Raw genomic sequence first — 16,534 nt, forward strand, 5'->3', positions numbered from 1 at the left:
CAATGCTGGGAGGGAAAGAGAAGACAAGACCAATCGATGCCTGTTAGAAACACTACGGTAATTGTGCACTTATCAGTTCAAAGTAGAAACCGCAATGACTGAGTTCGTTGACCAAAAGATAAAACTTAGGTTGCTTATTTTTCTATTACAATTTTAACTGCTTCAGTTTATCTGCTCTATAGAAACTAAATAGAATATATCTTCAGACTGGTTATTGTGCAACTTTTTCCCCGGATCTCATTTTGCAAAGCATTATGGAGTATTCAGTTTAATAGAGGACTATCCAATTAGTATATTATGGGTCAAGTAAGGGAATTCTAGAAGAAAAACAGAAGAACTGTTATGTGCAGGACCCAAATTGACCGTTCTTATGGGAGGATATTTTGCTTCTACAGCAACAATAAAACAGGCAAATGTGTGCTAGCAGTTGCTAATTAGACACAAAGTGTTGCTGAGGCAGATGGAGGAGCCATTTGTTTTCTGGGTGTTTGATCATAAACAGGCACATTTAACTAGTTAAACCTTCATACAATGCAAGTGGCAGATATAAAAGTAACAATATCCCCGGGATAACAATTTAATTCATTCAATGGGCAACATATCTGGCAGAGAGTCTAAAACACTGTCAGTGTGTCTTGTCTTCATCCAGTTTAAGCAACCTGTTCAACTGTACTTTTCAGATTTTATGATGCCCCGTAACAATTCCAGAGGTTGAAAATGCACTGGTTGCTTCTGCCAATCCTTTGAATCCGGTGAAGTTCAAAGGAAGTTCAACTTTCATGTTACCCACCATTTTACCAAACTACTTGGGACCAAGTAGTGACAGATTTCCTTTCTGTCAGTCTTTTATTCATATGCTTTTCTGATCATTGGATATTATTATCTGAGAGAACAGTCTATAAAGTGCTGATTATGGTAGGAAATCCTTACAAGATGAGAATATTCAGTAAAAAAAATAAACATCATATCATGATATTTACACAAAGACACAAAAACATGTTTGAAACTGCTGCACATAATGTTGGTATAAATGTATAATGTATGTATAATGTATAAATACATTATATTAAGTATTTATAACATATTTATCTATAAAATGTAATTATCACTATTTTTACTTTCATACGTGCTGATGAAAAAACAAAGTACAAATACCTTGCAAATTTAGCAGCATTCTTTAATTGTTAAAAATATTAAACCTTGGATGGTTGACTGGCATTAACTAGTTAACAAAGCAGGTTACTTGCCTGTCTTTGTTTTGAGCTAGAAAAGAGTGTCTTCTTTTCGGCAGCTGACCAGCAGTGCAGGTCTGCCACAAGTTTTTGGAATATGTTGTAAAATGTTTTCACTTGTGCACCTCAGCTCACATACATCATGCTTACTATCTATCATTAGAGCAGCATTGCTGCAGAAACAATGCAACAGCAGCTCAAATATTGCAGTGATTTCAAATGCTAACTTAAGCGCTATGCTAACCTACCCTATGCAGATGTTTTACTCACCTATGGGTTGTGGCATGGTTAAAGTTGAAAGTAAAACTTATAACTTCACTTTCTGACTAATTCGGCTAATAATGTGGCATGTTATTTTATAGACTGTTTGGCAACAGGAGTCCCTGACAGTAACAGTTGGAAACAGAAATATTAAATGCTATGTATTCTGAATGTAAAACATAAACACTAATGAGTGCATGCATTACACCCAGACCAAAGCTCTAAAATAAACTGTTAAGCAGACTGTGACAGCAAACGTAGACACTTGTCCAGTATAATTTGTTACTTGTATAATTTGAAGCAGGCATGCTTCAGTCAGAGCATAGCTATATTCTTGTAGTAAATGTCCAACTTACAATGATCAACACATTATTATCATACTTTGTAAGCCTCTATATCCTGCCACAATGTCATAGTGGATGCCCTGCTCTGATAAAAAAAACAAACAAAAAAAAACACCACAGCTGAAAGTACCCTGAACAAAATAACTTCTTTTCACAAACGAGAATTTCCAAAATATGGTGCAAAAACTGGAACTGTCAAACATCCCTGGCTGTTAGTGTCAGTTGGCACAAAAACACAAACAGTTTTCAGGGTTTGGCTGGTAAGTATTACAATAGGTTCCTTCCTTGGCCAAAACACAAACTGAATCCTCCAAGACAGCCACATGGGTCCTACCATTGGTCTGTTTAGCCTATCAATTTATCCTAGCAGGATTTTGCCCTGCCAACAAAAGCAAAAATAATTAGGGCTCAGAAAATGTCACTTTTGAAAAGGCAAACAATACCTGCAGCAGCCAGGGAAGCAAGAAAAATAAAAGCTAGAAAAGTGTGCCGACATTCAGAAACAATCCTAATGCGGTTTATATGATGCAGCAGATTTGATAGAAACTCCTTCATAGTATAAGCCAGTTCTCTTTAATAATAATCTTTACGTCTTTATCACTGTCTAACAATGCCAAGTTTAGAAGCAGTCAGAGAATTACGACATTACATTAAACCAGATTTCACAATAAAACAAACAATAATTTTCATACTTTACTACCTCCCAGAAGATATGAGCTACTGCTCTGAGAATTAAAAAACAGGCAGCCTTGAAGAAACACATAACCTATTGCAAATCTCTCCACTCAGCTGGCAATATGTTAAATCTAGCACAGGCAACTGACAGGATTCCATCAATTATTCAGGAAAAGAAATACTCGCAAAAAGTACGGCACCCTCTGACTCCACAGCAGTAAATCACTCTATAGCGCACCATCTGCTGCACGTCGCAGTCATCGGTTTCTGTGTGCACAGGAGCATGCTGCAAAATTGGTCCTAAGGTTTTGATTTTTATTTTCAGTGATTGATTAGAAGGTTACAATTAAAATACTGTGTGAAGAAGATATGCCCTTTGCCTAAATGTCATGTTTTATTTTTAATTCGATATGTTGACCAGGATAAAAATGTTGGACAGAAGTGGAAACATTTCTTTGACTGAAATCACTTGAACATAACCCATCATTAGATATTGAGAAAGGCTGAAACAATTAATCTACAGTGTCTATTCTAAGATACCTTAACATCATAGGTGTTTTGGATATTTAAAATGGGGGTGTTATGCAAAATCCACTCTTTCATCATTTTATCATTTTAATTTAAACGAATCCCTCATGAAAACATACTTGAAGAGTTGCTTTTGATTCTTTCATGCATGTTTGATAAATCCTTGAATCTCTCCTGGCATCCACTTGAGGATGCCTAAACGTTTGCTCAACGTTTAGGCACCTATTTCCACAAAGCTCCTCCTTGAAGCTGCAGTCTCCAGCCAAGCGTTCGCCTCACAGAACACCCCATCCCCACCCAACTCCTCCAGAGTAGCAGCTGTGGCTAATGCTAACATTACTGCTGCAAGGTGACATTCACCCTGTCTTGTCTGCTGAGCTTCTCATACAAACTACTTCTCAGTCCAATGCTTCTAAGAACGGTTTCAAATGGGTTAATGAGAAAAATTGTTGTGACGATGTGCTGATGGCAGCGTGTCGGTAGAATAGGAGCTTCTTAAAGAGACACAGGCCCAATTTCTATGTGCTAAATCACAACGTCAAATTTCTTTTCAGTCGTGTTTGATATATGCAGCATTTTTCCAACAACTGACAGTAACATAAATTCTTAATTGTATTATAAAATGGTACTATGAACAGTATTATATATTATGGAGAATACATAATACTGTCCTTTTAATTTACGCATGGCAAGATGTGCCATGTTCAGACTTCAATAACACAAAGTTCTCCTTCTCAGTACCAAAGTTTTGCTTTAAAAGTCACTTAGAATACTTAGTTCAAATTTAGAACATGAATATACACATAAACAAGACATTAATCACATTTCTGTAAAATAGAATCAGTCCAAATAATCTTCAAACCATGTTGCTGAAAGGTAAAGGTCATTACATCTTTAACTCCTGCAAAGGGTTTTTGGGTAAACCTTTTTACAAACAAATTAGCAAAAACACAGTTGTCAGGGCACAATGACTAGTTTTTCTGGCACATTAGCCATTTCCCAAACTGAAATGAAAGAAAATGAAGCCACTGCAGTACTCATTATGTTCTTGATTAACTGTTATTTTGGCATGTCAGACTCAATATCATGCGTTGTCATTCACCCTGTCAAAACTGTGGCTCATCTCATTATTTGCACCGTGTTGTTACATGTTTTGGTGTCGCAGTGTGAGTCACTCCTGCTACATTTTCTCCATTCTGTCAGTTTCAAAGTACTTTCCACAAAAACTTTGCATGACCCCTAAATCTCTGATAAATCAGTAAATTAAGTGCTTGTTTGTGTCATAATGTTTCTGGGATAAGGATGTGTCGAATAAAAACTGACATAAGGTCCTGTACCTTTATTCTGATCAGCAGGCCTTATGGAAACCTTCTCTGGGTACTGTTTAATCCTCTGGTTTGAAATCTCTCAAGGAAAACTGCAAAATATATAAGAGGAAATGGCATCTTATCTATCCTGTTCATATGAGATATGTTCTTTAATTTATGAGTGTTCAAAAGGTTATTCAAGTGTACAAATCGAAATACTTGATGCCAATATTGTTTTGAAAGATATCTCACTTTCTTCCACCAGCACCTAGTAGCAACACACTGCTAACCTTACTGCCACAAGGTGATAGTAATTCCCCAAGTTGTGTGACAACCACTACAATGCTTTTCAATACTGGAGTATGTCACCTGACATCATGACATGACAGATACAGGAAATCCTTCCTGCCACATGCCATCTCACCATACAATAAAAGCTAAATCATTGTTCTGCACTAATCAGTCCAATTTTGCACAACTGCACTGTGGCACACTTGCTGTACATATATTTACATATACATACTGTATCTGCATTTTAGAATCTCTGCAAGGACTGCTCTAAGCTGCCTTTTATATTGACAGCATGTTATATTTTATTTTTATTTTTATTTTGTCTACAATTGATACTCAGTGGTGGTTGTTGTGTGTCTTGTCTCTATGCTGCTGTAACTGCAAAATAATTTCCCTGCTGGGATGAATAAAGTAATTCTATTCTATTCAAACATCCTGAAAAAAAGCAAAGGATGTGAAAACACCTAAAACTAATAACTACTTTGACGTGTCTTCTGTCACTGGACAGTGGTTATTAAAAAAAACTACATAAGCCCTGGAATTTTGAGTATGATAAATTTATATCAGCACACAGATATAAATTTATATCTCATAATCTCATAAATTATGAGATATTTAGTATCTCATAATTGCAATCTCATAAATATGTTCAGATTTTATATTTGGGAACGCATTGAGATAGCTCAGCAGCAAGAACTAGTTTGTAGTGTCGACACGTACCAAATTTCCATCAGTATTGAATAGGCTAAAGGGCAAAGAAAATGCATTGTGTCTTATTCTATGTGTGTGCCTGTTGTGTGTGGAGGGAATGATGAAAGGGTCCATACAATACTAAAAATGAACCTTGATTGTAAAATCTTGTCTCATGCAGATCATGTAAATGTGTTGCTTGAGGAAAATATGTGTTTTTCAGCAGTGAGTCAAAGAAATTCCTAATTTCTAATATCTGCAAACAGAAAATAGGTTAAATGTAATGAAACATAGTGTAGATTGTCCAGTACTCCATAGCTGATTTTAGCATAAAATTTCATTAAAAAACCCATTGGGTAAGTTTTGTGGTTCTTAAAGCATAAAATAATGCTATTTTTCTTTAAATAACCAAGTGAATCAGTTCTGAAATTACCTTTTCTAGAAATATTACAAGGTTATCAAAAATAAGGTGTTCTGTTTGCCACCTTTTAAAAGCTACAGCTTTATGTCTGTAAAATCCTACAGAGACTCAAAGTTGAGCTTGCAGAAGAAGCTGGTGAACACATAATGCACAGTTGACTTTTGCTTCAGCTTAACTTTTTAATTTGAATTCCTTTATTCTGTAAAATGAAAATGATGAGGCTGCAAAAAAAGTGCTTTTATGAAAAGATCCTGAGGCTTTTCGGCAGTGTGCCAGAAACTAGATAAGGAGGAAAATGTCAGTTGGAGTGTTTGTATGAGCCACTCTGTAATTCACATTTTTTTTGTGCTTTCAGTCTGAGAACAGCACAATCAGCTCGGCACCAGAGGTCCATTTAGCTGTCATAGAGCCGTGGCAGCGGGGAAACCCAGTCAGAAGCAGGGCAAGTTTGCCAGCTGACATGGAGCCAAGATAAGATGTTGTTCAGTTTCCACAATTTCTCACTCTGATGTTTAATTGTATTGAAAAAAATCCAGAAGAGAGATGATAGTCTATAGTTAAATGAATATTAAAGCACACTTAAACTAGAAGCCTGGTAAAGATGTGTTAAAATTCTCAGAATAAATTCATCTATTATTTCAGGGGTCTAATCTCACACTAGTGAAATAAGTTTTGTGTTTGTGTTGTGTGTTTGTTTACATCTTGAAGTCACAATATCTCTAAAACAACCATTAGATACTATTTCCATTCTAGCCATTTTACTTTGTTTGGAAAGTAAACTAGGAAAAACCATATCTGTTTGTCAGTGTAATCAATGATATTTACTATGATAAGCCATTGACATAAACCCAAATTGCAGTTTGTGTGAAGAGTTCCATGGCTACAGTCAGCAATGCTAAATGTTTTTGTAATATGTAATCATACACTCTGCATGTGTCAGGCAACTTGCAGAGTGAACCTGTAAAAAAAATAAAATAAAACAAAGTGTTTTAAAGTGTCTCAGTACTTTCTGTCAGTAAAAAATAAAGATTTGATACAGATTTGATTAAGTATCCACTTAAACTTTCAATATAACATTAAACTAATCTTGACCATTTATGTTCCTTGACCCCTCCTAGAGTATTTCCATTATCCCTTTTCTTTATGTAGGCAGATAAAATAACCACAAATAGGCCACAATAGCTTGCTGAATCACAAGAACAAGCTGCAAATGTTAACCAAATATTTATCCACTGTGTCAATGAGGAGTCTCTTAAAAAAAATCTAAATATCAGGATTGCTTTCAGAGTCTCTTAGTCACTTCCCAGTCAGGGACCACAAACCAGCCATGTCCTAGATAAACAATACCCTGCACTGCGTTGAAAAGCTCTTTATAGCATTCAGGTTTACATGACATCAGACTGTGCAAAGGGACACATCGCTTCCAGAGCTGCAATGAACAAAAGAGACTCAGCAGCTCACCTCCTGTCAAGTAACAACATACATTTCCTGAGGAAAAAACATGTTGCTAATTATCAGGTGATATACAGAAAGTGATCTGATTGAGCTGAGTTTTAAAATCAGTATAGTAAATCTCTGATGATTTATATTAATCAACGCTGTTTAATTGGCTGAATGTGTGGCAAGACATCCTACATGTCAAACTAACCAAAGAGAGGGTCAGTAAAACATATGAATATCTTGACTAATTAAAACATGATTTGGAGAAAAACTGGAAGGATAATGACTCACTGAAGGTTTAAATTAGAACACAGTTCCCCCCAGCACACAACAGGATACAAAGCCACTGAGGAGGCTTCTGGATTTTCTTCTTTTCTTTGTTTTCTTTCTTAGCTGTCAGATATTATTCATCCACTCATGCAAGTTTTTGGCAACTACCACAGCTATATGTCTGTAAATACACATGCAGTTTGAGAACTTTACGAGAATCCAAAATCACTATTTATGTGTTAAACTCTGTGTTGAAAATGATTCATATAAACCCAATAGATTGCAACAGCTTTGTTCTAAGATGGTCACCAGAAGCTCACGAATGATCAGGCTATTTATTTTTGATCAATATAACAGAACAAGTGGCGTGTCCCTCTTGCAAGGCACAACTATTACCAGGCTTATCATGGGATATAATACACTTTGCAACCCTCCATCATGATCTTGGGAGCACCAACCAATTTGCTGTCAAGTCAATAATCTCATCGGTAGAGATGAAATCTGCAAGATTTCCACAATATAGCTGAAACACACACACACACACACACACACACCCACATACACCCCTACTCACTGAGAAAATCACACTCAAACTATATGCTTCCCTATTTAGGAGCTAGATTATAAATGCTTTGTTTTGATTTGATTCTGTCAACTCTGTGACTTTAGACATATCTGCTGAATACTGATGAGCAGCTGTAATCTTGGTGGCTAAAGAACAACCTTAGAAGAGAATGAATTAAAAGGATGGCTCAACACCTTCAGCTTTATAAAGCACCTTAAAAGACCTGTCACTCACAGAGCCTTAGTTTATTAGCCCAGTAGCTATGGTGGGGACAGGTAAGGACTGCAGGCAGGCCAGTAAGGAGGACCCATCATCTTAGTGCCTTTGCAATGCATGTATATTGTAAATTCTTAGTGATATATTATAAAATGTATATTAATCTCTGTATGATTTTACAGTAAACGTGTCGATGTAAATCCTCAGTATATTTTTCAGCATTCAGTTCCACTGACTGTGTTTAAATACTATTCAAATGGCTTTTTTTATAGAGCTTTATATACTTTCTGGCTCTCTTGGGACCAGGATGTTCCTAATTTGACTACAACGGCAGAAGTGAAAGACAGAGGTTGTAGAAATGTGCTACAGGAGCAGTTTAAAACTTAAATTGTGGTGAACAATAAATCAAAGGTTTGTTGCAGTGAAGGCCAGATATTTGACTTTTCCCAGATCACTGAGGTTTGCAGAGTCACCGCTCAACACATTCTGGTCATTGATGTTCTATGTTCTTGCATGTCTTGTTTGCCTCTTTTTCAAAATTTCCTTTGTTTCTTTTGGCTTCATGAAAAAGCTTTTTTCAGTAGCAAGACAGAATTTTATCTGAGTGTTCTTTTTATTTGTCTAAAGTTTAAATTAAACATTTCAATTTGGGTTTCAGGGTGGGGATGATTTAATCCAAGACTACAACCTCAAATACAACATTTTAAGTGTAACTGACACAAATAGTAAAATTGAACAAAGTAATCAAAATGTATTCAGACATGTTCTTTGTTAAATATACTTTGTTAGACACATTTTTTACTTTTCTGATGTTATGTTTTTACATCATGAATTTGTGATCAATGAGGAGTTGTAGTTTTACTGTTAATATTTTTCCTACCATACTGCCCCACCCTTCTCCATTTCAATCAATTTGGTTCAGTTTATGTATATGGTGCCATTTTACAGCTCGTCATCTAAACTACAAACAGAGTAAATCACAGTAAACATATCAAAATAATATATTTTGTACCATGTGTGAAAGGTCCGGTCTAAACCTAATACAAACCTGTTCCACTCACTACCAGCATCAATTAATCATTTACATTTCTGTAGATGAATTCGCTTTTCTTTGTTTCAAGTCTGACACATTTGAGTTTTCCAGCATAAATGATCTGTTTTAGGTTATGCTGCAACACCTCAGTTTAATGAGGCTACTCCAAAGCTTTTACTTTTAGTTTGTTTTTTTTTTTCATTTTTTACACATTCAGAGGTTGACTTGCTGCTGTGCTTTAGATCATTGCCCTAGTTCACAACCCTAGTCCTCTTGAGCTAAATGGGGATCTAATATGCTGTCTATGGGCTTTACAAAACATTTCATTTTTTGTACAAAATCATTCTCAGCGAGCTTTCACCTCCTTAATTTAGCCTATTTTGAGCTCCTTTCAGAATGAGCTGTTTTAGGGCTCTGTCACTTTTATGTAAATAAGCTGCTGCTGACTACGCCCTCAAACTCTATGTTTACACTTGCACTTTGTACACATGAAAATGGCAACTAACAGATGTGCATTTGTACAATCGTACATCTTTGAACCTCAGTCAGACCCAGAAGCAGAAGACGCCTCCTGCACAACCATAAAGAATGCAACAAGTACAGTAGTTTCTGAATGCAAGTCTACATCAAAACACGTCTTTTCCAGCAGTCACTGTACAAACTAGCTGACCAAACACGCTAATCTTCTTAAAATAAAATGGGAGTAGATCCACAGGTTGTTATGAGTGGGGCTGGGCTTGACTGGGGTTGCTAAGTCAAGCAATCGCCTATCATGCAGGCGTTTGGTGTCACATGTGAGATGGGCCTTTGGTCAGATTTTGTTTTGGCCTTGGATGTGATCCACAGGTTCAACTTTTTCCAAGTACCTTTAACTTTGTTGAATTCTAAATTTAATATCAGATGTTATGGGTTCTTTTATTGATGGAATTAGGCTGAAAACAGATTATCCAATCTTTTTCTTTTGATTCAAGGTTGTGCCAATGACCGATAACACAATGTACTTTGAACTGTGAAACTTTTCAAATTGTGCAAAATTGAAGTCTTTTCTTTTTACCCTTTTTTCTCCACCTCTTTCCATCGTCTTCCTATCAAAGAAAAGCTGTGATTTGTTTTGCAATGTCCCTCACCTCAAACATCTCCAAGAACAAAGTCTTTTATTCTACACACCTACTCTCACTTTGAAAACATTTTCTTGCCTGTTGATCCTTTCATCTTATTTCTCTCTGAGTGCTAATGTGTTTGTCTAATGAAAAGCTAGTTGTTGTACACCTGAACTGTGCAGAAACTTAAAGCTGTAGGTCACACTTGAATCAATAAGATTTTAAAATTCACCCACGCTGCCTGCAGTTAAATGGATTTCAGATGATTTTACTGGATGACACTGTCAAACAAAGTGCAAAGCTTTGGTTTATCTCAAAGAAGGAAAAAACACTTTTTTTTCTAAAGGTTTTCTTCTGATATTTGCTTTGCTCTCGGCGGTCCACATGTCAGGTGGGCACATTTTCTCTTGGCAACAGTAAGAAATGGTAACACTGCTCTGCCACTGCAAAAGCCCCTAGAAAGGCAAAGAGAAAAAAATATATTTTCTCTCCAAATCAGGCATTTCAAGGGAGAAGAAATGCCAACATCAAAGTTTTGTTTTTCTATGAATGAATGAATAGTTTTGGTCTTTCAATAGGGAAAACCACTCTATCTGAAAACAGAAAGAATATGATACAGCTTCAAACCTATAAACTTCATCTATGACTGCCAAAGTACAATGACAAACTGGGCAAGGAGAAGATTAAACAATGACATAGCTCAAGGTCCATGGTAACCCTGGAGGAGCTGCAGAGATCCACAGCTCAGGTGGGAGAAACCATTTACAGAACTATTAGTTGTGACCAATCTGTTTGGATGTTTATCTACAGAAGTGCTGGTAAGACTTAATTTAGAAATTGGTCTTTGTTGATGATTTCCAGCAGGTCTCACTGAGTTTTAGCTGTTTTGCAAAGAAGAATTGGCTAAAAAAAACTGGACAGGTTTTTGACTCGGGAGCGTTTGTATGTGTATTTGTAGAAACTTTAACAATATTTTTTCTTACACTACAACAACATTGCTTCATAAAGAACATGGTAAAAAGAAGACATTGAAGTTTTTTAAACAGATAGGCAACATCTCTTCCAAAGACATAGGCAGCTATGGCTCACTAGAAAGAGCAGTCATCTTGCAATTAGAGAGTTAAAGCCGAGTTCATTTCAAGCGTCATCCACCAGCTGGTTATGTGACCCAAGTTGCTTGCCAATCTGCATACTGGTGTGTAAATGTGTATTTGTTTGTGAGTGCAGCTGGATGAATGTGGCTGTGGTAGGGAAAAAAAATAAAACAGGTTTCGGTTGTCAATATTACTAGAAAAGTGCTACGCAAGTTGAGATTCTTTATCCTTTGTTTACTGTAATGCAATGAGGAAAGAGGCATGGAGCACTGCTGCAGAGCTCAGAACTCAGAGCAGCTTCTGTGACAGGGAGGTGCTGTGACAGAGGTGCAAGCGGAGGAGTGCGATAATGATGCGGTCAGCAAACAAGAAACATGGCCTTGGAGACAGGGAGGCTAAACGAGTTTGTGAGCTCTGACAGAAGCACAGAGGATTATGAGTATTTGCATTAATGCCTGAATGCATTCAATATGCACCTTTGTGGACATGAACGCTCATTAAAAAGTGAGTCCCACTAACTCACATTCCATCTTTATCAAACAGAAGCACACACATGAGCATTAAAGAAAACTGATGCTGAGAATCTTTGAGAAGCTGACTAAATATAACTCCATCCCCCCTCCCTCCCTGAGGTCCAATTCAGACAGATCAGATGGGAAATATAGAAGATGTGTCATATAGGAAGGAGCTTCGATACAAATTGGATGATTAACAGAGCAGCGCAGCCAACACTGAGACATTTGGCTAAGGTAAGCAGATCTGAGGAGAAAGATTGGCTTCGAGGGCTGGGGCAGCAGATGGGATGGGGGCATAGAACCGGACCGAAAAAGTCTGAGCTCTTTTGTTGTTTTGCTTCAGAAATTCAGGTTCATACTGATCTCTGCCTGGCTGCTGGAGCGCTGCTCCATATTTTATGACAGAGCTACTCTCCTTCTTTTGGTGTTGTAGCAGCTCTGTCTTCATAGCAAGTTATCTCCGCCTTTAGCTCCACCCTCTTAACATTAATTATGCAGCTCAATGCAGCACTCTGAGTCCCTGCTGCAGCTCACCCACACCACAATACTATCCAGCTTCCTCCCACTCCCTCTGTCTCTGTAACTCACACAGACCACAGACTAGTATTTACTTTCTTTCTCTATTCTTCATAATAAAAAGCAACATTTGATTTTATTAAAATACCATGCTATTAAAATCAAATGTTATTTTAATAGTTAAATTTGATCCTTGACTGGATCAAATTTTTCTTCCTCTGTGATATTTTGAAAGTTTAAAGGGTAAACAGAATTTACACACACACAAACACACCCCTTTGTTCTGAAAAGAATAAAATAAAAAACGTAGCACCAGCTTGAACTGGCTTTTTATGGCCAACAATAGAATGTGGGAAAATTAAATATAGATGGACTTATGGAGTTTGAGTGGTTTGACAGAAGAACAATTTTGATGGCTACATTTCTGCAGTACTTAAACTCATGCAAGTAAATCTAGAGTGAAGAAAAAAGTGAGACTTCCACAATTACATAGCTCACAAATGTAAAGTCAGCTATTCTAGTGACACCTTTATTAAGAGGGATATGCTGGATGAAAATAAGAACATTTGAAGTAACAATGTTGGTCAGAACGAGAGCAGAAATTACAAAATATGATGGCAGAATTTCTCTGTTTCATATTTGACACTGTGGTAAATTATGGCAAAGTGGGCTCACCATGGAGACCTTTTAAATCCTAACATAGGGTGCTAGTTTGTAATGTTTCAATGCTGCTGCTTTATATAACATTTTAGAAGACCTTCTCTTTGTTGGATAAATTCAACATTTTAATTTTGAATTTATTAACTATTTTTGTTTTTGCTGGAGACTTTGTTATCATTACTTATCTTGTGGTCATTACGTTAAACACTGATGTCCAAGATCAGTGTTCGTAATGTGATCTCATCGCTCTTTAAGTTGCATTCTCAGCTGCATTATATTTATTTCATTGTATTTTCATGTATTTCTACTTCATATTTCTGGATTTTGGTCATTCTTATGTGCAGTTCATGAAAATAATTATTGCAATCTACAAAACTAAATACAATTTTTTTTTTTTTTATTTAGAATTTATCTCCCTTGAACATTTCATTTATTTTGCAAGAATACAAGTTGTGCCAGTTGTAGTGTGATCCACCGGAAGCATATATTTTTTGTGTAGTATAAGTTTGAAAGCCTATTGCTGATTTATTTGCAAATCAGAACCAAACATGGCTTAAGTGCCGAGGTAAACACACTTAACACCTGTCTGTTAAGGTGTAATTGATTCAGCCACTCCATCAGACCATGTCACAGGAAGCAGAGTGAGTACACGCTCCGCAAACTTGAATCAGCCATATCAGCAAACCGGAGGAAATGGAAGAATATGCAAACACAAAAGGAGGGGGAAGCTCTCACGCTTTGGCCAAGCAGCCCCCCAGGCAAGCAGTGGGCGGAAGCACAGCTACTGCTAATGGATGCAGAAAGAAGCTTCTCCTTCGTTTCCTTTGGGCTCCTCACGTGATGTCGACTCATTTCACATCTGCTTGCATGTGTTCACATGCATGTGCCTGTGCTAGTTCTGGTATTACTAGCCTGCCCAAAAGCTGTTTAATTAATCTAATATAACTTAAGTGTAAGACCACATGGTGTGAGGCATTAGTGCTTATGATACTATATCATACTGTACTGTACTATGCTACACTATACTATACTATACTTGTCTTAACTTGTCTCATTCAAAACTTTTAGTTCTTTCTTACTTAAAAGGCAAAAAGGAATTCACAAAATAATGTCAGGATGTCACAGGGAACAATTGTACCTTTTAAACAATATTGAATTGTTCTTTATATTATTATTTTCAGCTATTACGCTTTATCTTAATGTCCATGACTGCAATGGTGCATGAAAATTATTGTTTATAGCAAATTGCACTTTACCTGTAAATTTGCTGTTTTATTCTAGGTGATTTGTGTTTCTGAAGTGTATACTTTTGACCTCTTGTAAAAGAGACCTTGGTCTCAGTGGGTTCTTTATCTGGTTAAATAAAGGCTCATAATAGTACTATAAAGTACACTACACTACACTACACTTGCTAACTTGAAAGTAACTTGGAGATCTAATCAGATGGAAGCTATAAGTTGCTCTTTTCTGTCATTTAGGACTTCTTTGTACTTGCCTCTCTGTTTGGTTTATAGAGAATTGCTCACCAGTGTTTGCAAAGGTCTTGCTCTCTGGAAAAATGCAAGCAGAAAGGCAGGTGTTCCTAATCTGGGAAAATGTGGCCAGGGAAGACGGGATCATTCAGCAGGCATTAAGGGAAGTAAATGTGTAATTCATTTAAATAATCCAGGGGGAGCATCAATGTGACTTACTTCCTTCTTTTACATGACTTTGCGGGTGACGATCAGTTGCTTGCGTTCAACTCTGTTTCCACCGATCTCTTGTCCACCAACTGATGTCCAGACTGCACAACGGAGGGTCAGAGGCTTTTTGTAATGTTTCTGTTCATCGGCAGGCAGCCCTGTGTGCGGTACAGCTCTGCTGCTGCAGGGGTCTTTTCAGCGCATGGTGCCGGATGGTGAGCAGAGAACACAGCGGGGGCTGGGCACTGCAATGTGCTGCAGTGCTCATAGCTCTGCTATGCACACCCACTCTCTTCCATCCGTGCTCTGCCTGTGACAGTCTCTCAATCTCTGTAACCCTTTCTGGCTCATGCCTAAATAATTTGACTTCCGTCGTCGTTTCACGTCCTTTACAGGGCACTGTCCTTTTCTGGTGTCTATTTTCCTCCATTCTCTGTAGATAAACTGCAGTCCATGTCTTTAATGCATTCTTGATGTAAACTGCCCCATGCTTTTGTGCATGTCCTCTGACATGTGCATCTATAAAACAAGTTATTTTGAAAGGGTGGAGAAAAGCTAAATGTCCACATTTACCAAACTTGGAAAAATGCAAGATTAGGACCACAACGCTTAATCTCCTATAAGTGTTTGTACACCAAGCCATCAGTAGGCTGCAACATCTGGAGTCTCAGTGAAAGTCTGCCTCTTCGGTTTCTTCGTTGCGTAACACATCATTGGTTCTGTCAGATTCCGTCAGCATTTTTCTTAGTGAGTTAGATCTCTGATTGGCTGCTTAGCATTTGTGATTATGTGATTATGTCATTTTTTGAGGCTTGACGCGTGAATGGGAAATAAAATCAGAAATGTACAAAATAATCTATTTGATGAGTTAGTTCAAGTCTCAACAAACCCAATTGAGCTAGAAAAGTGTTGGGCTTTGAATAGTGAAGTATTAACTATGTAATTTGTTTAGATAATATTTCCATCTAATGCCACTTCATCTGGAATTGTTGCCATTCTTCTTTGCAGCTCAGACTCAGTCAAATTTGCTAGAAAGCATCAATATACTGCAATTTTCAATATGATTCCAAGACAGATTTAGGTTTGGACTTTAAATATGGCATTGTAATATATGAATATGATTTGATCTAAGCTATTATATTGTAACTCTGAGTTTTAGGGTTGTTGTCCCAAAGAAAGATCTCAAGTCTTTTGCAGCCCTCAACAAGTTTTCTTAAGGTATCACTCAGTAATCCCTCCATTTATATTCTGATCAACTCAAACCATTTCTCCTTCACCTGCTGAACAAAAGCATTTAGACAACACAAGCTGGACTACATCTGGAGCAAACTTCAAGAAAACCTCAAAACTGTTGAAACACTGAGTTCCTTTAAATGAAAAAGCCATTTGTTCAGAGGTGGGTTGGATTAATAATTACGAGAACATAGATTAATTCCGTTCTGGATTACAACTTTTCATGACTTCTCTTTTTTTATACCACTGAAATGTAATGTTTCTTTTTTGTTTGTTAATTGTGTGATCTTTTTGTCAAGTAAAGAACTTTAAACTGCTAAAATATGCCATGAACAAACTTGGTTTACGTCAAGTTGCAATACCAGGTAAGATCAGTTAGAGCAAATTCTCATTTTCAACAACGAACTGTTCAGAAAACATTAAAACATCAATACTATCTGTTAGTATAAATCCAAATTACT

The 16,534-nt window shown here is 36.9% G+C and overlaps 1 protein-coding gene across 8 annotated transcripts in view; it reads right to left on the bottom strand.

Annotated features, from left to right (window-relative positions):
• LOC114139168 (synaptotagmin-2-like) overlaps positions 1–16,534 on the bottom strand; it is a 73,354-nt gene that overhangs the window by 52,576 nt on the left and 4,244 nt on the right. For 2 of the 8 annotated variants that reach the window (XM_028009277.1, XM_028009354.1), the window contains one exon: positions 4,378–4,457. The exons of the other annotated variants lie outside the window; for them this stretch is intronic. The gene's annotated coding sequence lies outside the window, so the exon portion shown is untranslated. The remainder of the gene's footprint in view (positions 1–4,377; positions 4,458–16,534) is intronic. 8 annotated transcript variants of the gene reach the window in all.

Source organism: Xiphophorus couchianus, chromosome 1, assembly GCF_001444195.1.
Source record: "Xiphophorus couchianus chromosome 1, X_couchianus-1.0, whole genome shotgun sequence".
Lineage (NCBI taxonomy): Eukaryota > Metazoa > Chordata > Actinopteri > Cyprinodontiformes > Poeciliidae > Xiphophorus > Xiphophorus couchianus.